Here is a 25,156-nt window from a genome sequence, read left to right as displayed (position 1 = left end):
TGCTCGTCGTCAATACACGTATACAAATGTGGTCATACACACATATACCGGATTATAAGACGCACCACCAACTGCTAAGCGAGATACAGGAGGGAAGAGTGTGTCTTCTAATCCGGAGGATACGGCGCAGTGATTGTCATCCATCGCAAATGTAAACAATCGCCAATGTAATTGCACCCTGCTGTGTACTCGCTGCGCTGTGTTCCTTGGGAAAGGCTGCGAGGGTTTCTCTTGTAAGGGGACGGCCCCTGTCTGAGAGTGGCACTAGGGGCCCTGCAATCAACTTGGCCTCGGGGCAACTGCGTGAGCTGCGTGGCCGCTGTGCTCGCTGAAGCGAAGGCGTCCAACCGCATCCCTTGCGTGTGAGGAGTGACCTGGGCCTCGCTCTGTGACAAATATCGCGATAAGGAAAACTCGTGCAGCGATGAAATAAAATAACGCGATAGGGAAAACGATTGCAGCGATAAAATTAAATATCGCGATAAGGAAAACTCGTGCAGCGAGCGCTAGAATCGCATCTCGTAGCCAAGTAACCATTCACTCCGTGCCGATTTGAGGGATAGTCACAAATTGGCGGTCACGATTTCCAGTGGAGAATATATAATTATTTATGTTATCACACTTCCTCCGTCTCGTATGATCTATCTTTTCGTTTTACATGTAGGATTGAGGCCACTTCCGTTCTGCCTTTCAATAAGGGGCCGTCCATAAATGACGTCACGCGATTTTGGACGATTTTTGACCCCCCCATCGTCACACGGCGTCATAAAAAAGTCACTCCCCCCTCAAATATGACGTCACAAAGCTCTGCCCCCCCCAAAAAATATATATATATGCTTCAATTCGCTTTAAACTATTGTCATTGTAGTGCGTATTTAATGTGCCGCTGCACTCTGACGTTGTAGAAGAAAACATTTATTTAAAGTATTTAATAAAGTAGAACGTGTTGTCTATATTTATTTAAAGTTGCGCATTTTGATGTGACGTCACATTTCTCACCCCCCCCCCTCTTCACACATCGTCACAAATGTCTGACCCCCCCCCCTCTAGGTGCGTGACGTCATTTATGGACGGCCCCTAAGCCGGGAGACGACGACATTGCACTGCCACGCCCCTTCCTTCCATCCTCCAGATTAGGAGAGACATTTGTCTTCCCCATACCTGTCCCTGTAAGTGCAGCATTCTTTTCAAATGTGGTTGTGGTTGTCCCACTTGTGATACGCATCATAGAATGAGTTGCCTACCCGTACGAGGAGGTGCTGGGATGCAATTGTGGTGCAATGTTTAGCACACTGGACGTGCAACCCAGAGGTCACCAGTTCGTTCTCCCTGCACAGCGGTTGCAACAATGGTGCCAGTTTCTTAAATCCTCCCCCAACCACCTCTGTCCAGCCAGTTAGTCGACGAGCAGGTCACGTGTGTTGGGGTGAAGTGTGGCGACTTCCATCTTCAGGTGGAAAATGAGGCGAAATACCATCTAGTAGAAGCTGTTCCACCACTCGTGGTGTTAGCAAGACATTGCATTGCTGCACCTTTACCTTTTATGACGGCACACGGAACCTGCAGTTTGTCTCCTTAGTGCCATTGGTTTCCTATTTACATGTTCAGCATGTGCCCTATTGCATATTGTCAACGTGAGGCTAATTTTGAAAAGTTGGAGTCACTGCATTATGTAGCCTTGTTAACACATTTTTACTTTCATGACCGGTAACTACACTGTAAAAAGTGGTAAAAACCCGATTATCGGTTTGCCACGCATACGACAATGTCTAACAATAAACATAAATGTAAAACCTGGTGGTTTTGTGTCCATCATCTTCTACGTGGTATAATGGTCATCACATTTCACTTGCAATCCTGGTAGTGGTTCGATTCAGTTTCTCGGCGAGGAAGCTGAACGAATGGAGCAAGTTTCTTAAATACCCTTGCCTCTGTCCACCCAACAGTTTAATGAGTACTCCATAGTTAGTCGATCAGCTGTGGTGGGGTAAAGAGTGGGTACGCCCACCTCTTCCAACACGTTTGGTCAGCATGGGTAGAGCAGATACCCTTGAGGGTTCACTCTCGTGCAGGCACTACCACCAACAGTAGCATGAGCACGCAAATTACAGCGCTGCACCTTAAATGTTGTCTTAGCTGAGAAACAAGCGCAACACACGGGAACTTAATGTGGCTGCCGTAGGCGTGGCTTGTGGTGGCCAATCAGTCGCACGTGCTGTGCAGTTTGTACTTCGGCACGTGCAAATCAGTGCGTTCATTCGCGACATTCAACGGGATACGATTTATGCTTCCTGACTTTTGGAACCCATAATCGATAATAGCAAGGGTTACCGGATTACTGGTTGTCGTTCAACAACCCTAGCATTAGCCACATGCATTGCTGAACAAGATTTTCAACTTGGCTGCTCTCGGCTCACCCCTCAAGGCTGATGAAGATTAGCAGGATAGGATCTGCTGCCCATTCCAACAGGGTCACGGGTACCAGTCGGCGGTGGGATATGCTTTCTATGCTACGCTGTAGTGTCCGTGATGCGTGTTAGATATACATGGCAACTGAGATCCAAATTTCCCCCCATCCCGCTCTCTCATCCTTTTGTTCAAGCTTCTGTTGTAGTCCCTTTAGAACTGCTTTTTGTGTTTAGTTTGTTGGCCTTCCCCCGCACCTCAAATTAATACGGTTGGCTACGTACGGTGCGAAATAAGTTGAACATATATATACTTTCCTGAAAAGACTCAGACTCGTTGAACTTGTTATTATTTTTATTGTCATTTAATTCTTGAATTATTGCAAAAATATTAAAACACCAGGTTTTGATTTCCGAATAACCGAAAAATAGAATAAATTTAACTTTCCCGCTTTCCAAAATCATGCAATTACAAATGTAAAAAGTACCTTTTAAAATATCCTGAGAATCTAATTTCATATTTACACTTAGTACCCTAAAAACATCTCCATATGAAGTTTCGTAAGCATAGATTTGAAAAGGAAAATGCTTTAAATTCTGGTCGCCACGTTTTTCAGAGATAAAAATTTAAATGCTGGGTTTTGTATTTCCCAAGTTATGAGCAGAGACTCAACTCTAGTTGTTCTGCATTTGTGCTTGTTAGCAATTCTAGAACATCATCAGAATGTGCATTTTTTACTTAGGCCAACGATAAAAAAGTGTATTCAGTGAAAACTATTCGGTTACATTTAGCGTAATGGAGCAGACACGACTTAAACGGGAGAACAAATTATTTAAACCACACAGAATGCAAGACAAACCATAATCAACAGTAAACAATTTACTTATCACAAATGTTATTCCAATTGTGCGTCTTCGGCGTCATGTCATGAGGTGAAGCATCCATTACGAACTTGCACAGCAGAGCATCACCCCGTGTTAGCGAACGGGCTGTGGGAAGTGACATCACAGAACTGCTTGTGATATGACCGAAAGCGAAATGTATATATCCACATATTAAATGACACTTTCCCACAAGCCCATCTACACATACATGTCAATAACAGTCAGGCCGATATTGTTCCATATATCACAAGTTTTATGAAAAAGGACCATTGCCCTAAACGTCACTTTTCATTTCAGGCAGTGTTATTGACCAATCAGGAAATAATTTGTTTATATTCTCAGAGTTGTAATTTAATATGAAATCCATATTTGACACAATTATTAATTATTTTTCGTAACATTTATCGAGTCAGATTGCAACCCAAACAGTTACCACGTATCAAATCTGGTGAATTGTTCAATGTCCATGTGTTTAGTGTCAATGTTATTTGTAAACATGAATTGATGTATTTAAATACGCCATTTTGCTATTTTAGGAGAGGCATTTGATGCAACAATCCATTCACAGCAGGAGCCGGTTTCGTCGCTCCATCTCCGTGGTGGGCGTCCTACCGGTCGTGTTCTCTTCCATCTGACCACCACTCCCACGTTGGTCTTGATCACCGCAATCATCCCTTCTTGCGACGTGTCCTGCCCAAGTCCACTAAGCTGCGCTGCCTGAGCACACACTTGCAAGGAACTCCGCAGTCGACGCAGGGAAGTTATTGAAGATGGAGACCGAGGTCAAAATGATGAAGTGGCGAAATAGAGCAGGGTGGAGTGCTTTTGGAAAACGAAACCTAATGACAAGCAACACACCAATGTGCTTAAATAATACATTTGTAATCAGTGCAGAATTGTATATATAAAGGTGCAGCCCTGCAATTGCTTGATCACATCACTGCTGGTTGAAGGGCATATAGACAGCTCTAGAGAACCCCTCTATAAAGCAGTTGGCATTCTTTTCCACACTGGCCAGACACTGGAAGATGTGGCTATAGCAGGGTAATTATATATTCGAAGTTGTTAGTTACTTTCTAATACATGTGTCAACACTGTGTCAGTGTCTGACATTCATTTGAGGTTAGATCGTAGTTGTAATTCGTTGAAAGGGAAAAAAACAATCTCTCCATACAAATTGACTAGGTCGCAAGCACGCTGGCCCTGCTTTGTGGTTGTCCTTCATTATGGTTCGTATTTTCGTTCAACCAAACTACGTGACTTTTCGGTAAAATCACATAGTTAGGTTGAAAGAAAATAACAAAAAACTACATTTCGATCACAACGCAAGCGGTCGTCATCAGGATGACGGGAAAAAGACCCCACTTGTGTTGCAATCGAAACGTAGTTTTTTGTTATTAACTACGTGACTTTACCGAAAGACCCAAACAATATCCCTCTATAATTGCATCACTCAGGGATTTTCTTCTGAAAGAGATAACGTATATCAGTTCTATAACCTGGCTCAAGGACATTGACGTTATACACAGGCTAAGCAGAAAACAAGAAATTATCTTTATGGTGGTACCCCGGGGTACCAAATAATAAAAAAAAGGCCGAAGCAATTAAATATTTTATTTCTGGGACACTATTTTTTCGAGGAGTGGAGGGTGGGGGAGTAGAGTTAATCATTACACCCTGAGGATAGCGATTTTGTTCGGGTGTACTGTGGGAAACAGTGTTGCAAGTGTCGCTAAATGCCCTTTGAAATGAGTGAGGCTCGCTGCCTGTTTGCCATAAACTGTGCGTGTGAAACGAAAATAAGTAATATTTAAAATATATATTTTTTAAACACACTTTAATGAAATGTACCGTACGAGTAATGGCAGAACTCCACGACTCCAGGAAGTGGCCCCGAGGCTTGCCATAACGTAAGGGACCGTGGTGATTTACAGCCAACATGAGTTGGGCGTGTACAATTAGACCCAAGCCGAAACATAACATAGAAAAAGATTGTTTAAAAATATATATTTTTCATGATTTAATATAGTATTGTCATCAGTCTGACATACGTATACTAAGTTTACAGTCGATACGACATTGGAAAGTAGGTTAAAATTGAGTTACAAGATTTAAAGATACGACAACAGAGAGTGAGTTAATAGAAAGCGTGTAATAAAAAGGGATATTTTGTTCTCTTTCATTTATTTCAAGGTCGTAGCGCCATATGATGAGACGAAGAAGCCATTTGGAAGTCTCACAGTAGAACTGTTATTATTTTATGCAAGATGTCTCACAAACTTGTGGCCGAACTCTCCCATGCACCCTGCGATGAGTTTTTCCCATGAAAGTCAAACCGATGTTTAAGCTTTCAATGCTGTAATATAGCCAAAGAAAGTGAAAACCAAATTAATGTATTTTGTGTATGGGTGTGTGTGCAGCCATGAGATAGTTTTTCTCATGACAGATCTATTCAGACAAATTCAATTGAACATTTTACCTGCAATTTTTTTAATACATAAAGTCATTGGTGACTGGGCTGAGACCATCAAATGCACTTGAGAAACCACTTAAATTACAAGTCTCTGTAACCTAGATTAAAACCTATATCCCAGTGGTTCTGGCTTAGCTCCATGACCGATGAGGCACCCATCATCATTTAACAGTTGTACAGGATAATTTAAACTTTGAATAGTGCATCGTGTACAGCTTGTCGAGATGAGTCGATTTCCACATCGCCGACCATCAACAAACTAAAAACGACTGCATCACGGACATTATGCGAGAGCCGAGGTTCTATGGTACCCTGGGGTACCGCCATAAGGTTCATTATTGTTGAAGGAGGCTGTTACCCTAGATACAAACTTTTTTAAAAAAATCGTGACACGCCACCCAATATGGCGAGGCTCCCCACCCATGTTCATCGCCACATCGTACAAGGGTGATTTGTTCATGTTGCTCATTGATAAGTGCTTACACCGAGGTGTTCACCAAGATTGTGATTAAACTATGAATATAAATTCATGACGATCAAATGAAAACGTGAAGGAGTTTCAGAAGTGAAAGCACAAAGTAATCAATATTGGTGGAACATGTCATATATATTTAGTAATTACTATTTATGTCATGATGTGCCAGTATTGAACACTATCAAGAACACTTAAAGAACGATGTATAATTCCCACAATTAGCAAATAAATGGTTTTAAATTGCATTCCGTAAATATATTTTACTGATGTCAATAAGCATTCAATGGAGCAAAATATAGAGACGAAATATTTTTGTAAATTGATCATGAGATGATTGGTCCATTCCAAGATGCTCGCTTCTGGCTGGACAGGTTGTACCAGGTTTGTCATCCCAGCTCGACACAACGCAGCCAGAAGACGCTGCAATGTGATACAATAAAAGTGATCAGCAGAGTAATAATAACACATCCACTACACTCTAGATTTGAAGTTTTCGTGACTGCAGGAATCCATACTCTTTGGTTCTGTCGGTAAAGTCACGTAGGTATAAAATAAATTAAATCACGACATTTCGGGCGCAACACAAGTGCCCGTCATCAGGTGGAAACAACCACAGCAATAAACAATTGCTAAAGTTGGCAAAAGGAAGCTGCTTGTGAGACGAGGCTATATATACAATACGTAAGAGGGGGGGAGGGTGTTTTGATTTAGTGTGCTGATCTTAAAGGTGCATTGAAAAATTACAATACTCCGATTGATGCTCCTGCTGTTGTGGAGTGACTCATGCAGCCAGCTATGGCTGCAGGGTTTTGGTAGTACAGGTTGTTTATGCCATTTATTGTGAAAATTCCGTCACAGTTCCTATGATTGATTTTTCATTGCTTTCATGGCTTTATTTTGGTGATTTCGAAAAGTGTATTGGTTTAGCCATGTTTGTTTGTTGTAGTACAGAGTTAGACTGATGGCCTTAATCTAAGCTGTCTTGTGGTTGTTGTTGTTGTTTGACTTGCATCCCACTGGGATTTTTGCACACAGCATTGGTGTACGGTGTTTTTTCTGCAATATTTTTGCTGTCTTTTCTTGGATTTTCTGTTTGCACTTAGTCACATATTCACTTTAAGATGTTTTTTGTTCATGTTTTTGTTTTTTGTTTGTTGCGGTTGCACCCGATTCAAGAGCTGAATGGCTCACAGGGCTATACCTAATAAATGAACTTGAACTTGAAATCTTGAACTTCGCCACTCCCCCTACCCCACGCCCCCACCCTCTCTATCTCTCCTCCCTGGCTCCCCCCCCTCTTACGTATACTGTATATAGCCTCGTGTCACAAGCAGCCTCCTTTTGCCCACTTTAGCAATTGTTTATTGCTGTGGTTGTTTCCACCTGACATCATTACACACCTGCTGCACGAGTCATGTGTACCAACCACAAACGTGTACGATGTTGCAACGTGCAATGCGTTCCTCTTCAAAACATAGACTACAGCAGTACCTTGATATGTAAACATTCGATATCAGTACATCAAACTTTAGATTTATTTACATCATATTGTTAATGAAAAATAAGGTAAAATAATACTTAAATACACTGACATTTATTAATAAATAATACACGTATCCATCTACAGTACGATATAAATAAGAATCAAATTATAATAAGATATGGTTTCTTAAGCATTACGCATCGCGATGGGTTATACAAAGTTTACTTTCATCTCGGCCAACATAGCGCGCAGCAACGGACGATGTTACTGAGCTATGGTGTTTGGTGTGCAATGCAACCTTACGACTGCACCGAAATCAACACTGGTGAGTGATCATATTTTACTGTATAGTCCACCGTTTCTCTTGTTCATGTCAGTTTTCTATTTTAATACTGTACAGTATTAAATATATTATTTTCAATATAAAACGTATTTACTTATAATATTAATGGTAAGTTACGAAGTATTATTCTATGGTTCTTTCGGTAAAGTCAACTAGATAGATAAATATAATAACATTACATAATAAAAATAAAGTGAATAAAAATAATACAAATATCACGACGTTTCAATCGCAACACAAGTAATGACGACCGCTTGTGTTGCGATTGAAACGTTATATTTTTATTATTTTTATTAACTTTATTTGTATTATTTTAGTGTTATTATAAATTTTTCTATCTACGTGACTTTACCGAAAGAACAATATAATATGAATTCCTGCCGTCACGAAAGTTTGAAGTCGAAGTTATGAAGTGTTTATAGAATGCTATGGTAAGTTACGAAGGCTGAGAACGCATCCTAATACTACTAATGCTATAAGTTATTCAATATACGAAGTTTCGATATATGAACGAAGCTTCGGGGACGCATCTACTTCGTATATCGAGGTGCATCGTTCGAGAACACGTAGCAGCCTCCCGCACAAAGTATTACAGCAAGAAACGGCACTCTTTTCTGTTCACATTTCTCAACCAGTGGTGGAAATTCCACTTCATCATGGTGGGAGCCGGTCTCCCTATAGTATGACCACTGTTGGTTTGCCGCAAAATCGTTTGCATTTTATTGATCCTGGAGGGATAATGTGCCGAGTTGGCACTCAAGCAGGATTTAAACTCACAACCTTCTGATTATACGAGTCAAGCGCTCTAAACACAGCATGACCCACTCATTGAAATTGCCCTCACATTGTTCCCATTTATTTGTCCAGGGTCGATGAGTGTACACGTCGTGTGCAGCAGGGTGGATGAGTCTACGGCTTAGAGCCTAGTCTCACATGGTGTTGGACCAGATGACGCCAAAAGGCGCACAACTCAAAGACAATGCACTAACAGAGTATGAGAGCTCGGGGTAAGAATTTCAGACCATTGGAACCTCATTTGCCAGTAAAAAATATGAGACAGCATTTTAAAATTTTAAAATGCTGTTGATTCTCTCTTCAGCACACCGGTGGGCTAAAGAAGTCAATTTATTTGTCCTTTGAAAACGTGACACATTTTTTACTGTTTGTCGTGTCGGGTGGTGGAGGGTTACGACACATTTATAAATAACGCGATCTGACCCAAAAACCTATATTATGAATAATATTGGTCGCGAAAGCCTATGTGTTAAACAGAACTCATTTGTCAGCGGCTTTGTATTGGCTGGTGGTGATAAATGACAGCTGCATTGTGAACACCCTTCAATGACAAATGTCAAAACTTCGACGGAAAACTTTACGTTTGAATAAAAAAATTCTCCATAACCTGTGTATGCAAACGTTCATGAGACTGTTGGCATTCAAAGAGAGATATTCTTCTGACAGTTGACGCATCGTGCGGCACGGCAGAACGCAGCCCCCCCCCCACAGCCCCCGGTGCTGTCCCGGCCCCGCGACTCGACCTGGGAAGCCCCTGGCCGAGAGCCACGCGGCGAAACTTCCGCCTCTGCTCCACCCCCACGCGTGGCGGTGTCAACACCCCCACGCGTGGCGGTGTCAACACCTCGAGCTCGCTGCTCGAGTCAGAGCGCAGAGACTGCGGCAGGAGCGGCGGCGGCGGCGGCACCACCGCGGAGCTGGGCTTGCAGCGAGCGGTACGTGATGGTTGTTGTTGCTGTTGCTGTGCCGCATTCATAGCCGTGTCAAACCCACACGGTTTACCAAGTATTCTTGTACGGGGAAGTTGAGCTCTCAGGTCCATACGGCGTGAAGCCGTTTCAATACGGGGAAAAACGTCTACAGTATTTGTTTTTCTTCCTTGTGATGTCACTTTGTAGGATGAACGTTAAGATGTATGAGGGCACGGGGTGACCATTAAGGTTTGAATTGATCTGTAATAATGTAGGCACTGATAAGGGGTTGGCAGGTATGGTGGTGGTGGTGCATAGCTGTCAACCCACACGGTTTACCCCGTATTCTTGTACTGTACAGGGAATTTGAGCTGTCAGGTCCATGCGGTGTACAGCCGTTTCAATACGGGCACAGAAAACATGTTTGTGTGTCTTTGTGTTTCTCCCTTGTGATGGGTCTTTGTCGGATGAACGTTGAGATTTATAAGGGGCACGGGGTGACCAATAAGGTCTAAATTGGTCTGTAATAAGGTAGGGCACTGATAAGGGGTTGGCAGGTAATGCAGTATTGTAGTTATCAGAGATGTGGACTCGAGTCATGTGACTTGGACTCGAGTCAGACTCGAGTCATGAATTTGATGACTTGCGACTCGACTTGGACTTGCATAACAATGACTTTGTCCCACCTATGAGATGTGGACTCGAGTCATGTGACTTGGACTCGAGTCAGACTCGAGTCATGAATTTGATGACTTGCGACTCGACTTGGACTTGCATAACAATGACTTTGTCCCACCTATGGTAGTTATTAGTATCGCTGCTGATACGCGACTGGCGGGAGTGGCCCCCAACAGGTGGCAACCAAAGAGCCGAAAGCCAGGCGGTGGGAAGCTTTAGGAGTGACACTTCACCTCTACATCTTCTCTGCCTCACGTTTATTGCGCTCACGATTATTGTCGTCGGGATGACGATGGTCACCATCAGGGTGGTGATGCTGTATCTGCGACCGAGGCTCCCTGACGAGAATACAGCGTTGGAGCGGCGCCGCTGCAGTGATTAAGCGCAACAGCCATGCCAACTCGCGCCTGAGTTCTATTCCAGCCACTCCACACCAAGCCATCACCACACCAAGACAAATGTGTCTTGGTGTGGTGATGGCTACATCATCTCCCCCTCGAACGCCGTTCATTAGTCTCGTCAAGGCTATACGATGAATCGTTGACTACGTAGGCATGTTTATGTCACGTTTATCTGTAGTATTCGTGTTTATTGTAACTGGGTTTTCTGTCACTGTTTGTTTCCGTGCAGTGGCTGAGCACAGCCTCAAAAGGCTCAACGTTAAGCGGCCAGCAACACTTATCAACGTTGTAATGGACGAGATAATATACGTTTCTTGAATAGACGCTGTGGTGCAGATGCCTCCATGCCTCGGACACTGGCCATTGATCTGATGTACTCAACCACAGAGTACTGTGCCCCATTTTTGGCAAAGAGTTACCATGTGTTTCTTGAATTGAGCAAGGATATAAGAAATAAAATATAATTGTAAACATCCCATCAGGTACACGACCTTCTGGGGGTGCTTCATTCAGAATAAATTGTACCATACAGTATCGGCAAACTCTGGACTGATCTCGACCAAGAACAGTGGTTCTTAACCTGGGGTGCACGATGCCTTTTCGGGGGGTGCGAGACGTGGCCAGATTGTTTTTTTAAAGTAAATCGTCGAAACACAAATTAAGCACGGGCACGTGAGTACAACTACATGTACTTCTCGATTTAAAGCTTTCGTGACTGCAGGGATTCATCTTCTTGGTTCTTTCGGTACGTGACTTTACCGAAAGAACCAAGAATATACATGTACTTCGTTTCATCAAACCTATGTATTTATTAACATTGTACTTTTTTTACGATTGAGAAGCAAAGGGGGGCAAGGCTGTAGTAAAGGTCAAGAACCACTGACCTAGAGATGTCTCATCAGCAGTCAGGCTTGTGTACAAAATACATTTTCCGTGGAGGGACATATATGAAGTTGTAGTCTACTTTTTGATATTTGTTATATTCTCCACAACAATGCTAATTATAATTTTGTAATATATAACATTTTTGCAAAAAAGTGATAATCATTCTGTATAACACCAGGTTCAAGCAAGCCTGACTGCAAATGAGACGGTCGAAACCACCAAACATGACAACAGCGTTACAACCAGGGCTGAATTTGTGTTTTGCGTACTGTAGTAATATTTGGTTTAGCACGGAACAAAAACAAACATATTCGATGCAGCAGCCAGATTCGTGATACAGCCGTTCCAGAACAGGTCAGATTACATTTTTGCACCAAGCAGATTATTTTACTGTGGCTAAGAATAACAGTGTTAGATATGATGCGAGAAAATGTGGAATTGCCAGTGTTACGTGATTTTGTCATTGGGTGTTTTTTATTTGAACGTGACCATGTTTTTGTCATTGCATTGAGAATGTATTCAAGTCAGTGGTGATAGTTAAGTATCAGCCTGTTGGGTAGCTAAATGTATATTGTAATTTAAATTAGTATGATGCGTAATGTGGACTGTCATTTGCAAGGGAATGGATCGTATGTTCAGTGTAAGACAAGTAATTAATAAAGATTAAAAAATAATGTTGGAGACCAAGCAGAGCCTTGTGGAATGCCAGTTTTCTGTGAAGTTTTAAGATTGACTACCATAAACCACCGCATGTTATTGATCAATTACAACGCTAGAAATCCAAACTTTCAGACTTCAGTTGATGCCACAGAGTAGGATGTACATTCGTGCAGGATGCCAGCCACAAATCATTTTAAAATGTCAGGGCCTGATCATAGACCCTTATATTTTTCAACTCTTGACCCCAAACATGAGTTACATATGCTAATAGGTCATCTGCAAATTCATGCTTAATGGAACCTATACTGACGATCAATGATAAATCATGACACCAAGTGATAGAGGAGCTTTAACATCGTAATGGAGCGAAGGTGAGAGGACAATGTGCATACGAAATTAATTATCCAAATTGGGGAATGGCAGGAGCCGCTCAACTTGTCAAGTCGGTATAGTGTGGGCACTATTGAGTAGAGCTTGAAGAGCCTCTCACGAACTGGTGCAAGTTCTGGAGCACACATTGTTAAGCACAATGCCTGGTATACCACAATGGGACCACTTTTAGTGGCAACCAGTCAAACCGGTTGGTTTTCTGGTATAGCTTGGGTGAACTGAAAACCGGTTTTACCAGTTATGAATTGTGTGATATCGCGTTGACAGTAGTGCACAAGCACAACTCAACACATTCATAAATAACACTGCCTTAAATGGAAAACAAAATATTAAGCGGCGTTACTGACGAAGTGTTGCATTTTTTGTTATCAGTTATGGTTCCATTGGTCTTGTCAGTTTTCTTTCTGGTTAAACATTTGCCAAAATGCAGTTTCATCTGCTTCAAATTTGTATGTCACGCAATACAGTGTTAGAAAAACGTTGTCTGGCTGGATGATCTGGGTGGATTCCTGTCCGGCTGGGTGTCGAGTTCCCAAGTGCACGTGCGTGGTGTGACGTCACCACGCATGATCGGCGAATGCTACATCATATTTATCACAAAACCGCGATAGCAAAACCACTGGGATGGATGTGTTTGGTGCACAGTACGAGAACGCAAGAGAAAGGTGGATAGAGACAGGGCTCTATATAAGAATACAAGTTTTGCTGGCTGGGAGAGACGGACAGGCAGTCACGTACAAGGGATGTGCGATTTGCTAGCTTTCTTAAAATTAACTTACTTTGCAGGATACATTGGAAGTCTTATGTTTTACTATTAATAAACGACTTCCACGACTTTTCTTGTCAGGGTGCTTCTTTTATTAAATGTAGTACTGCACAGCTCCGCTCCTTCCGTCTCCAGATAATTTCCTTTCTCAGGGCAGAGCCAGGCCGCGCTGAGTAGGATAAAAGCAGCGGAGAGCGAGCGCTCTGGGCTGCCAGTTCTGGGAGTGGACTCGTCTTGTCGCTGTTGTCTTTGCCACCTTCGTCGCTGCCGCCTTCACTCGATAATTGTGGGGCCGGATAGTTGTTGGCTGTCTCGGTCGACACCGTCAGTGTAACGCGGTTAGGGTTGTGTCTAGGCTGGGCTGTACGACATCGAGAAGGAACGAGGTGAACCTGTTGAACCTAGAGAATGTTAATATAGAAGGTGCGTCCTGCAACTACCTCGTCTCCGACTTGTGCTACACTACACATGTATAGATATGTGTTTTAGAAAACTTGAAACGTATGTGTTTCCTGTATTTCATCTCAGTTTAGTTGTTGGAAATCAGCCCAGGGTGAATCTGCTTAAAAAATAAGCTGGTAGACGCTGTGGTGCAGATGCCTCCATGCCTTGGACACTGGCCATTGATCTGATGTACTCAACCACAGAGTACTGTGCCCCATTTTTTGCCAAAGAGTTACCATGTGTTTCTTGAATTGAGCAAGGTTATAAGAAGTAAAATATATTTTTAAACCTCCCATCAGCCACACGACCTTTTGGTGGTGCCTAATTTCAGAAGAAACTGTTCAGTACACTGCAAGCAAACTCTGGCGTGATTTTGATATACAGTGTCTCATCAGCAGTCAGGATTGTGGCTGATGGGATGGTTAAACATATATATTTTTTTCTGTGGCGGGACTGATGTATGAAGTTGTAGTCTGCTTATTTATCTTTGTTATATTCTCCATGACAATGTGAATGATAATTTTGTAATGTATCATAATTTGGCGAAAAAAGTGATCATTCTGTATAACACCAACATTGGTTCAAGCAAGCCTGGTTGCTGATGAGACTGTCGAAACCGGTACAGAGTTTCCATGTACTGAATCAGTGCTGCTGAAATTATGCTTTTTGTGTGTGTGTATGCAGATGTAGGAAGGAGAAATTGTGTAACATGCAGATATAGAAATTTGTTGGAGAAACCAATACATTATCTGCTTATGTTTTTTTATGAAGGAGATGTATTCTCTTCGTATTTACTTTATTATATTTTCCACAATGACGTCAATGAGGATTATGTATTTTGACTACTTTTAATTGTATCATTTATGGCGAGGTAGGAACTGGGTGCTCCACCACACATACGATAACAGTGTTACAATCTGGGCTGAATTTGTGTTGTAAATTTCAGCACCATAAAAACCCCGTATTCTATGCCTCTGGGAGATTCGTGCATATGTCTCTTGATTTACTGCATTCCTTTCTGCTGATGTCCTTTTGTCGTGGAAAAAAATGTTTCTCTCTGCCAATCTATTGCAACATTTTATTTTACCCATACTAGCTATTTTTGGTTATTTGCAGTATATGTGTTTTGAAGTATTTATTATGATTTTGCATTTTCCTGGCATCTCCGTTTAGTAATTGCGAACTAGACCAGGGTGAACCTCATCCAAAAATAAGTTGGTACACGTTGAGGGGCAGATTGCGCCATGTATCGGACACTGGCCTTTGCCCTGATGTAGTCATCCACAGAGTAATGTGCCCCTGTTTGGGGAAAGGGCTACCACTTTCGACTAATCGATAACCAACTGAACATTATGATACGGACGATCACATGAACTTTAAACTCGATGCCAATGCCTTGGATTCCTGAACTGTATAAATCAGTAACCGACCTAAAGCCTATGTCCTGAACAGCATCCCAAATTCATGGCTGATATCTAGAAAGCCATTTTGGATACACAAACATGATGTGAATTTCAGCATCAAAACCACGTGAACCAATGTGTGCCTTTCAAGTAACTTGCCCAACAAACTCGTGCGCAGTGAGTCCATCACCACACCGCCTGGCTCCCTTCTACAGAAACAATGGGCAGGGCTTAACCAGATCTACACAAACCATGGAAGATGTGGATACCTAATGCACAATTGAAAAATAAAAGACCATGCCACCTGTGGCTACGAACACCAAATCATGGATTATAGAACTTTGCACTGCGTCAAATATGAATTTGACAATGGTGTGTATGCTGTTCACAATCTCCTAGACAAATTAATTGACTGATTAAATCTCCCAGAACTGAATTTTTTATTGTAACTCTTCATTGGCTATGGGAAAAAAGAAATAGAATAGTTCTTCCACGTCATATTTTTACTTTCTACCAATATGTAGCCCTGTTTATACAATACTGGTTCTGTTTTTATTCTTTAATTTTGTATTCCAAGTTCATGATCATGAAAAACTTTACATCGACTTTTGAATGCTCGTTTTATTTCGTCTGTTGGTGGAGGTATAGTTTATTATGTTTGCATAACTGTTCTCTAAGTTTCTTGATAAAATTCTGTAATCTGTTTTCTGCCTTGTATTTGTTATCTGGATGATTATATAGTGTATTTTGCTGTCTTTTTTTGGTCTTCTAATCTAATTGATTGTTGGGATATCCATGCCTGTGTCCTTTTGTTCTTGTTATATCTTTGTCCATTTGAACAATGGTTTCTCTGACTTGCTGAAGGCAGAACAAATTTAGTTCTATGATATATTGTACTCCATGATGCAATTGATGGACACTCTTGCAACCTTTCACGTGTTTTGTTATATTGCTCTTCATGATTATTTTGGCTATTATTCACCCACTGCCTAGTGGTCTGAATTTATGTACAGTAGTGAGTGCTGGATCATCAATCAACATGAATGCTTTAAGTTCCATTTTAGCAAGTACAGTGAGGTTGTAAATGGGTACAGCACCCCAGATATGACAACTGTATTTCAACTTTGGGCAAATTTGTGCATATGTTCGTTTGGAGTTAAAGATGGCTTGAGCACATAATATTAAACCAACTTCGCTATGTCTGAGATAATTCGTCTATGTCTCCTTAGCCAAATTAGCAACATAGCCATTCAATGCTTATGCATTCTCATAAATTAGTTAATGTAAGTCTTAAGATATGCAGAATTAGAAACATACTAGCTAGTTAGTGGCATTCAGAATTCTGCAATTCACTCCAGTCAGTTGCGTTTTGTTCCAACTACCGTGCTACAGGTCAAAACACTTAATTGTCTGCTCCTTCCCTCACACTGCGTGACTTTAGAATGCATTCCCATGTTTACTTTCCCTAGATGTTATGACCTTGCTTATTCCGGAAGACGATTGCTTGTGTTGTGATCGAAACGTCGTGATCTATTTTTTTTACATGACTTGACCGAAAGACCCAAGAATATATCAACTGAGCAATTACATCTTCTTGGTTCTTTCGGTATAGTCACGTAGAAGGAAATAATAAAATAAGAAAAATTTAACATGATAAAATAATTATCACAACGTTTCGGCCACAACGCAAGTATCCGTCATCAGGTGGAGAAACAGGTCTGTCAAGAAGACAGCGTCTGAATGACACGCCCCAGGCTTGTAGTGTCTATTTAAGCTAGGTTGGAGCGGAAAGGTGCGCCTTAACAAAATAATTTGCATATCAATAGGAATTTATCATATTTATGGGAAATGCAGATATGGGATTAGTACTAATTGTGAAGTGCGTAGGAGGTGGGAAGGGGGTTTAAAGTCATTATGCCCGTGCATTATGCAGGATTAGCAGAATCAAAGGGAGTGGGTAGGAGTAGCATTAATGAAGTGAAGGAATGTTAATAGTATGTAGCTGCAGTAACTCAACCACCATGTAAACAACTAAAGTATAAACTACATAGTATCATCAGTATACTAAATATAATCTCCAATAAGCTGATCTACTAACAGTAAATAATACATTATAATTCTATGTCGCAAAATTATAATATGCTTTTCGGCTAAACTTTATTCTCTTACATCACATGGGTCTACCCCCTGCTATATACTGCCATAGACAAACCCAACATTAAATTATATACTGTATTACTATACACCACCCTATATACCACACTGCTATATATTCACTATGAAATTACGATACTATATATTACCTTATACATTGTATTAAACATTACACTTTGATACTATTTATTATTATGTAATATGCTATGCACTATATCATTAACCGTCATTAACCGTCGCGTGAAAGGCGCTAAGAGGAAGCAACGAAATATGTCAATGGGAGAGTGGTGATAGGAAGCTTGCAGCGGAGCAAATAATCCATTACCTGCGGAGTGCATATCAAGAGGAATTTAGCATATTTATGGGAACTGCAGATATGCGATTAGTACTACTTGTGAAATGCGTAGGAGGATTGGCGAGGGGTTTAAAGTCATTATGCCCATGTGAAGTACCGGTGATGACGCTGGACACTCAGGTTGAGGCACACGTATATTTATTACAAGTTATTATTACAGGACAGCACCAGAGGGGGTATCGGCCCCCTCACCCGGATAACTGGGGATACACCCTAGCTAATCCTGACCTACCCCCAAGTCCTCCAACTAATGGGCTAGGGGAGGCTATCTGGCCCGACACTGGTGAGTCGGGCTACGGTCTCCGGAGTCCCAGGGTACTGACCCTGGTTCACGGGACCACGCCTCTGGCTCGGTCCTGCGCAGCCCTTACAAGGGCGGCGTCTCAGGGGAGACCAGGGCTCTAGCTAGAGGATCTTCTCTCTTCCTCCTTCGTTCCCAGACTGAGCCACGAGCTCTCTCTGTCATCCCCCTTTATACCCCCATCAGGATCACAACCCCCCAGGCTGCCCGATGCGGACGTCGTTGCGGGCACCGCCCCGTGTACTCCCGGAGCTCCGCCCACTGTGTTTGTTCCCCGTTGGATCCTATGCACATACAGCCCTCCCGCAACAGCCCTACATCACCCCCCCCATTACAGCTCGCAGCCGTCCCGGCTGCAACAATTCCAATAAAGGAACATTTACCCCTCGACCCCGTGTGTGCCTCCATTTTTTTCAACAGAACGCAAATTGAACAACAACAATAACCACACCCCCAAAGGGAATGTCCGACGCACCCCCCCCCCCGCATAAATACGAAATCCGTAAAAGCACGTATATACAACTAGCCAGGAACTCCCCCAGCACACACAGCACACCCACGACATACACACAACGCACCCACAACACACACACCGCGCACACACAACACACACACACCGCATACATACAACACAACAATGTGACAGGAGCACCCCCCATCAACGCCGCGCCCCGTAACCATAACACGTGGAAAAAAATATTTAAAAAAATGTCTTCTTTTCGTGTATCACAAGAGTTTGCGCGTTTTAGCGCGCGTCCTTGCCGCAGGCCCATCACACGGGGCAACCCCGGATGGCGGACACCCCGGTGGCAGCTGTCCCTTTCGAGGCGAGTCCGCGATTGATGTCGCGAGACCCTCGGCATCCCCCGTGTGGGTTTTTAGGCGCGAGCCCGTCATTCCCGGTGCACCTGGGGACGGAACAGCCGGCAACACGTCAGGCGAGAGCAGCCGAGACGGACCCCCCGAGTCGGTCGACCCCCCCACATGTTTGGCCTTGCGCGTGTGGAGTGGGGCCTCGCACCGCAATGAAGGGTTTCAGCCTAGAGGGGTGAACGAACCACCGGCGCTTCCCCCATTTGATACGGACGCACTGAGGCCGCAAAACCTCGACCACCTCGACGGGGCCCCGCCACAGCCGCACCAGCTTCGAGGAGGTCGCGAGTGGTACCTGGGGACAGTGCAGCCATGCCCTGTCCCCTGGCTTCCACTGCAGCACGCGCGCACGAGTCAGTCTGAGGCGCTCATTCGCCTTTTGACGCCTGTCAGAATTTAGCATGGCAGCATCCCGCGCCTCAGTCAGTTTTTCAAGGTTAAATTTAACGTGTTCGTCCAATTTTGTCTTACCCAGCGGCGTGGGGATCTGCAGCTGTGCCCGAACTGGTGGTTCAGGTTCGCGGCCATACATGAGAAAGAAGGGTGAAAATCCCGTCGCAGCATGGGGGGCCAATCTGTATGCTGCCAGGACCCCTTGAATTTGCAAATCCCAATCGGTCTGTGAGTCCGAAACTTGTTGCGACAACATAGACGTGATGGTGCGATGCAGACGCTCGACCATCCCGTCAGTTTGCGGGTGATAGGGAGAGGTACGAATTTTTTTCGTTCCTAGGAGATCACAGACTTGTTTGAGGAGTTTCCCGGAAAAATTTTTACCCTGGTCGGTCAGCAGCCGCTCCGGAGCACCTTTGTCCATGACGTAGCCTTGGACAAAGGCGTCCACGATGGCTGCTGCCGACTGATTGGCCAGGGGCCAGGCCATAGGCCAGCGCGTAAAGTACTCAACCCCTGTTAACAAATATCTATTGCCCCTAGGGGTGGCGGGAAATGGGCCCAGGATATCCAGCGCGACAAGTTCGTTCACCCTGGAGACTGTGATGGACTGCAAGGGCGGGTTTGATTCCCGTGCTGGTGGTTTCCGCTGCGCACACCGAGGGCATGCTGCCAACAGATCAGTGACATCCCGTGTCATGCCCGGCCATAAAAAATCAAGCTGGAGCAATGCGAGGGTCTTTTGGGTACCCAGGTGGAGGAGGCGCTCATGAGCAGCCCACACCACCTTACCCCGTAACCCAGAAGGGACCACCAGCCGGTGACGATGGGATTTCCCATCCCAATGCATAAGCAACCCCGCATGCGTTTCCCATGCGTCGGCATCACCCGTCACACGCCCCCTTTTCCCGGCGCGACGACGCAACGCGAGGAGGGAGGCATCCTCCAACTGGAGGCGCCCCCATTCATCAACGGGCAATCCAAGCAGGGAATCTCTCCCCTGGTCCGCGATATCAATGGGGAGCAATGTTTCATCATCGGCGGCGGCCGCCAGGACCGGAACCGGCATGTCCCCTGCTGGCCTGCAACGCCCCGACCCCAGGAGGCATGCGCATTCGGAGGCGGTTGGCATGCGCGACAGAGCGTCCGCGTTGGTGTGGCGAACGCCCTTTCGGTAGGTGGTTTCGAAATCGAAATCCTGGAGGACCTCCAACCATTGGGACAATTGTCCCGATGGCTGTTGAACCTTCAGGGCGTACTGCAGTGCCGCATGATCTGTGCGGACGGTGAAATGCCAACCGTACAGATATGGGTGATACTGTTGGATGAAATAGACAATTGCCAACAGTTCCCTACGGGTGACACAATATCTTTGCTCCGCTGGAGACAACACCCGACTGCCATACGCAACCACCCGTTCCACGCCGTCAACCACCTGGGAAAGCACGCCTCCAATACCCGTGTTGCTCGCGTCGGTGTCGAGCAAAAACGGTCTCGAAAAATCTGGGTAAATCAAGGGAGGAGCTTTTACCAGGGCATCCCGAAGGGAGCAGAAAGCAGCTTCCTCATCCCGACCCCAGTGGAACCGAACCCCTTTAGATGTTAAAGCGTGTAGGGGTTTGGCAATCGTTGCAAAATTAGCGACGAAGCGTCGGTAATATGATGCGAAGCCAATAAAACTCCTGACCTCCCCCACCGAGGTGGGAGTCGGCCAGGAGCTGACACACTGCGTTTTGGCGGGATCGGTAGCAATACCCGAGCGCCCTACGATGTGCCCCAAATAACGCACCGACTCGCGTAACAAATGGCATTTTTGGGGCTTAAATTTCAAATTAGCAGCCCGCATCTTTAGGAAAACCGCCCGCAACCTCTGGAGATGTTCGTCAAAAGTTTTACCAAAGACAATAACGTCATCCAAATAAATCAGGCACGACTCCCATTGCAATCCAGCCAAAACCAATTCCATCAATCGCTGGAAAGTTGCCGGCGCTGAGTGTAAGCCCATCGGCAACCGGTTGAATTGGAACAGGCCGTGCGGTGTAGGGAAAGCAGTTTTAGGCTTCGAATCATCGTCCAGAGGAAGCTGCCAGAATCCCGAAAGTAAATCTAGTGTGGAGAAGAATCGCGCTCCCGCCAAGGCGTCCAGCGATTCGTCCATCCGTGGGAGCGGGTATGCGTCGGCAACCGAAATTTTATTAAGGCGCCGAAAATCCACGCAAAACCGCAACAAGCTGTCCTGCTTTTTAACCAGGACGATCGGCGCTCCCCAAGGGCTGGTGGAGGGAGAAATGATGTCGGCGGCTAACATGTCATCAACAGCCGATTTGACATGGTCCTTTTCGGCGGGACTTAACCGAAACGGATTTTGGCGAATTGGCGCGCTGTCACCCGTGTCAATATGGTGACGCAGCAGGTGAGTGCAACCCAAATCGAATTTATTCCGACTGAAAACGTCGGAAAATTCCCTCAGTAGCGTTCTAAGCTGTTGGCGCTCTGAATTTGACAGGTCCGTCGATCCCGCACAAAGCGCGTCGAGCCACCCTTCATCGCTGTCCGAATGTGGGTGCATCCGGGAAGCAGTGCCAACGTGGTTCGCGACAGGTTCCTCGCAGGGCACCGGCGTCGCGTGAGCGAGCACCGTCCCTTGAGGAACCACCACTGTCTGTGACCCTACATTGAGGACCGCGATGAAAGGGTCCCCGTCCCCTCTTACGACGGTCTGGGCCGGAATTAAATGAGGTCCATTAACCCCGGCCCTAGACGGTCCCAGCAAAACACCCTGATCCCCTACGCCCTTAGCGAAGTGCCTACGAAGTTTCAGAGGCACTAGCATTTGAGCTCCCGGCGGCACACGAACTGTTCTAACGACGAACGCCGGTACCGTCGCGAACGCCGTCCGAGCCGCAGCAGGGGAAGGCAGGAACGCCATGCGTCGCCCCGACGGAAGCTCAATGCATCCTTGGTCGATCAAAATACGAATCGGCATTTTGCCTAAGAAGTCCGTCCCCAGCAGGCACGGAACCGCCAGCGAGGAGGAAACAAAAATCGGCCCCGACAATTTGATGTCCCCGATAGAAATTTGCGCTCGAATCTGTCCCATGATGCCGAGAGAGCCCCCGTTAGCGGCATAGAATGGGACGTTAACGGCAGTAAAGGCCGGCTTTGTACAGGCAGAATATTGTAAATTAACTCCGAAATGATTGTCGCCGATGCCCCCGTATCGACCAGGATGCGTACCTCTACCCCGTCAATGTGTCCGACCACGGCCGACGACCCTGACGACGCGGCCACCACGCGATGGGCTAACACGGACCACTGCTTGGGCTCGATTTGAGTCCCCGCAGTGATCCGCGTTGGCCCGTCGCAGCGCAACCTCGGCCCCCCGTTCGTTGTGGTGCGAGAGTGTGCGACAGGTGGGTGCTTTGGCCAAACATGTGTGGTGCCGCGACTCGCCGGATCATGTTGCTGGAGCTTGGGAGGAGGAGGGCCGGCGTCCCGTCTAGGCGTCGTCCCGCGCTGTCGAGGAGAGCGGCACCCCGAGGCGACGTGGCCCCGGACGCCGCAGTTGAAACACCGCGGGAGCCCCGGTGGAGATGATGGACGGTCGAAACGGCTTGACCCGTCCCGGCCCGACCGTGCTCCTTGCGCCTGTTGCCGTCGATGGTCGACGGCGTAGAGCTCCTCCGTCGGAAGGGTGGCTGCAGCCACCGCACGCCCGGCCGATGCCCTGCTGGCTTTCCGCCGCAGGGACAGAAGGTTGGCGTGAAGGAGGCGCGCCGCCTGGAGAGAGGTCATCTCGGCGTCCTCCTGTGCGACGACAGCGATGTCCAGGTCGTCTGCCAGGAGGAGGATTTTCTCCGTGACCATCGCGTCCACGCCGTCGTCGTCCATACGGGGAAAAGCCGTCTTAGCCAGCGCCAGGAGACTTGTCCTGTATGCCAGGGGCGACTCCTTTTCACCCCGCTTGCGGTCGTAGAACTGCTGTCTGCATTCTGCTGAAGGTCCATAGACCCCGGCCAGCAGCTGTAGCGCCATCGGCAGAGTAGAAGGCTTCTCTCTCGGCGCCGATGTGAGGGCGGCGAGCGCGTCGGCGTCGAGGAGCGCCGGCAGCGCGCAGAGAGCTTCAGCGTCCGACCACCTTGCCATTTCTTGGTGGGCGATGAAGCGTCGCTGAAAGCCGCCCCAGTCGCCCTCCGCGCCAACAAATTCTTTAAGCGGAGGCAGCCGTTGTTGCAGCGCAGCGTTCGCCTTGGAAGCCTGCAGGCTGCTATCCCCGGGACTCGGCTGTGCGTCGGCGCGAATGGCAGATGGAATCGCCTGTCGCAGCCGTGATGACGCTCCCTCCGCTGGCGATGATGCGGCTGTCCCAGCGAGAGCGGTGTCGGACCCAAGGTTGAGCCCGGCCACGCCCTCTGCAGCTGCCGTGGCGATGGCGGGAAATTCAAAGTTCGAGTCTTCCGAAATGGCGGGAAGGCGCTCCGGTCGTCGGCTCCCCTCGCCCCGTGGTGGACCACCAGCCCCCAGCCGCGTGATGTTTTCCAGCGTGGCGGCAGCGGCGTACAGCAGCTCCGCCAGCCTTTCGTGAGCCAGCCGTAGCGCGTCTGGCTGCGGCCCCTCTTCATGCCGATGCCCCGGTAGGAACGCGTCAGGCCCCAGCTGCACCATGTCTTGGTGAGCCGTCTCGGGCTCAACGATTTCAGCAGTGTCCTCCTCCGGTACTCTGGCTCGAGCTGTCTGGCGTGTTTCCATGTCCGTAGTTCTTCTGACACCAGATGAAGTACCGGTGATGACGCTGGACACTCAGGTTGAGGCACACGTATATTTATTACAAGTTATTATTACAGGACAGCACCAGAGGGGGTATCGGCCCCCTCACCCGGATAACTGGGGATACACCCTAGCTAATCCTGACCTACCCCCAAGTCCTCCAACTAATGGGCTAGGGGAGGCTCTCTGGCCCGACACTGGTGAGTCGGGCTACGGTCTCCGGAGTCCCAGGGTACTGACCCTGGTTCACGGGACCACGCCTCTGGCTCGGTCCTGCGCAGCCCTTACAAGGGCGGCGTCTCAGGGGAGACCAGGGCTCTAGCTAGAGGATCTTCTCTCTTCCTCCTTCGTTCCCAGACTGAGCCACGAGCTCTCTCTGTCATCCCCCTTTATACCCCCATCAGGATCACAACCCCCCAGGCTGCCCGATGCGGACGTCGTTGCGGGCACCGCCCCGTGTACTCCCGGAGCTCCGCCCACTGTGTTTGTTCCCCGTTGGATCCTATGCACATACAGCCCTCCCGCAACAGCCCTACACATGCATTATGCAGGATTAGCAGTATCAAAGGGAGGGAGTAAGGTTAGAATTAATAAAGGGAAGGAATGTTAATAATATGGCGCCACAGCAACTAATATGCTTTTAGACGAACATAGTAATATTACACTATGTATTATTCTACCCACCCAACTGTATACTACATTGCTGTATATTCACTATACAATTACGATACTATATATTACCTTATACATTGTATTAAACATTACACTTTAATACTATTTATTATTATACAATATGCTATACACCAGGGGTCCTCAAACTACGGCCCGCGGGCCACATGCGGCCCACCGAGGGCATGTATCCGGCCCATGGTCACTAATTGGGCTGCGCTTGTGAGCACTCATTTGGTTGCGCTGG

At 46.1% G+C, this 25,156-nt stretch overlaps 1 protein-coding gene and 1 long non-coding RNA gene across 2 annotated transcripts in view; one reads left to right on the top strand and one right to left on the bottom strand.

Annotated features, from left to right (window-relative positions):
• Window positions 1-2,742: 2,742 nt before the first annotated feature.
• LOC144736749 (uncharacterized) lies at window positions 2,743-4,627 on the bottom strand. Its single transcript, XR_013588818.1, has 2 exons — window positions 3,903-4,627; window positions 2,743-3,395 (listed from the first exon to the last, which is right to left on the bottom strand). It is a non-coding gene; the product is annotated as an uncharacterized LOC144736749 (long non-coding RNA).
• A 5,036-nt stretch (window positions 4,628-9,663) lies between these two features.
• Window positions 9,664-25,156, top strand: part of LOC144736793 (uncharacterized) — an 870,278-nt gene continuing 854,785 nt past the window's right edge. The window contains exon 1 of the mRNA XM_078619432.1: window positions 9,664-9,794. The gene's annotated coding sequence lies outside the window, so the exon portion shown is untranslated. The remainder of the gene's footprint in view (window positions 9,795-25,156) is intronic.

The sequence above is a fragment of the Lampetra planeri genome, chromosome 3, assembly GCF_965212315.1.
Source record: "Lampetra planeri chromosome 3, kcLamPlan1.2.h2, whole genome shotgun sequence".
NCBI lineage: Eukaryota > Metazoa > Chordata > Hyperoartia > Petromyzontiformes > Petromyzontidae > Lampetra > Lampetra planeri.
Note: the sequence above shows the minus strand (reverse complement) of the source record. Positions and strands in the feature narration are given on the sequence as shown.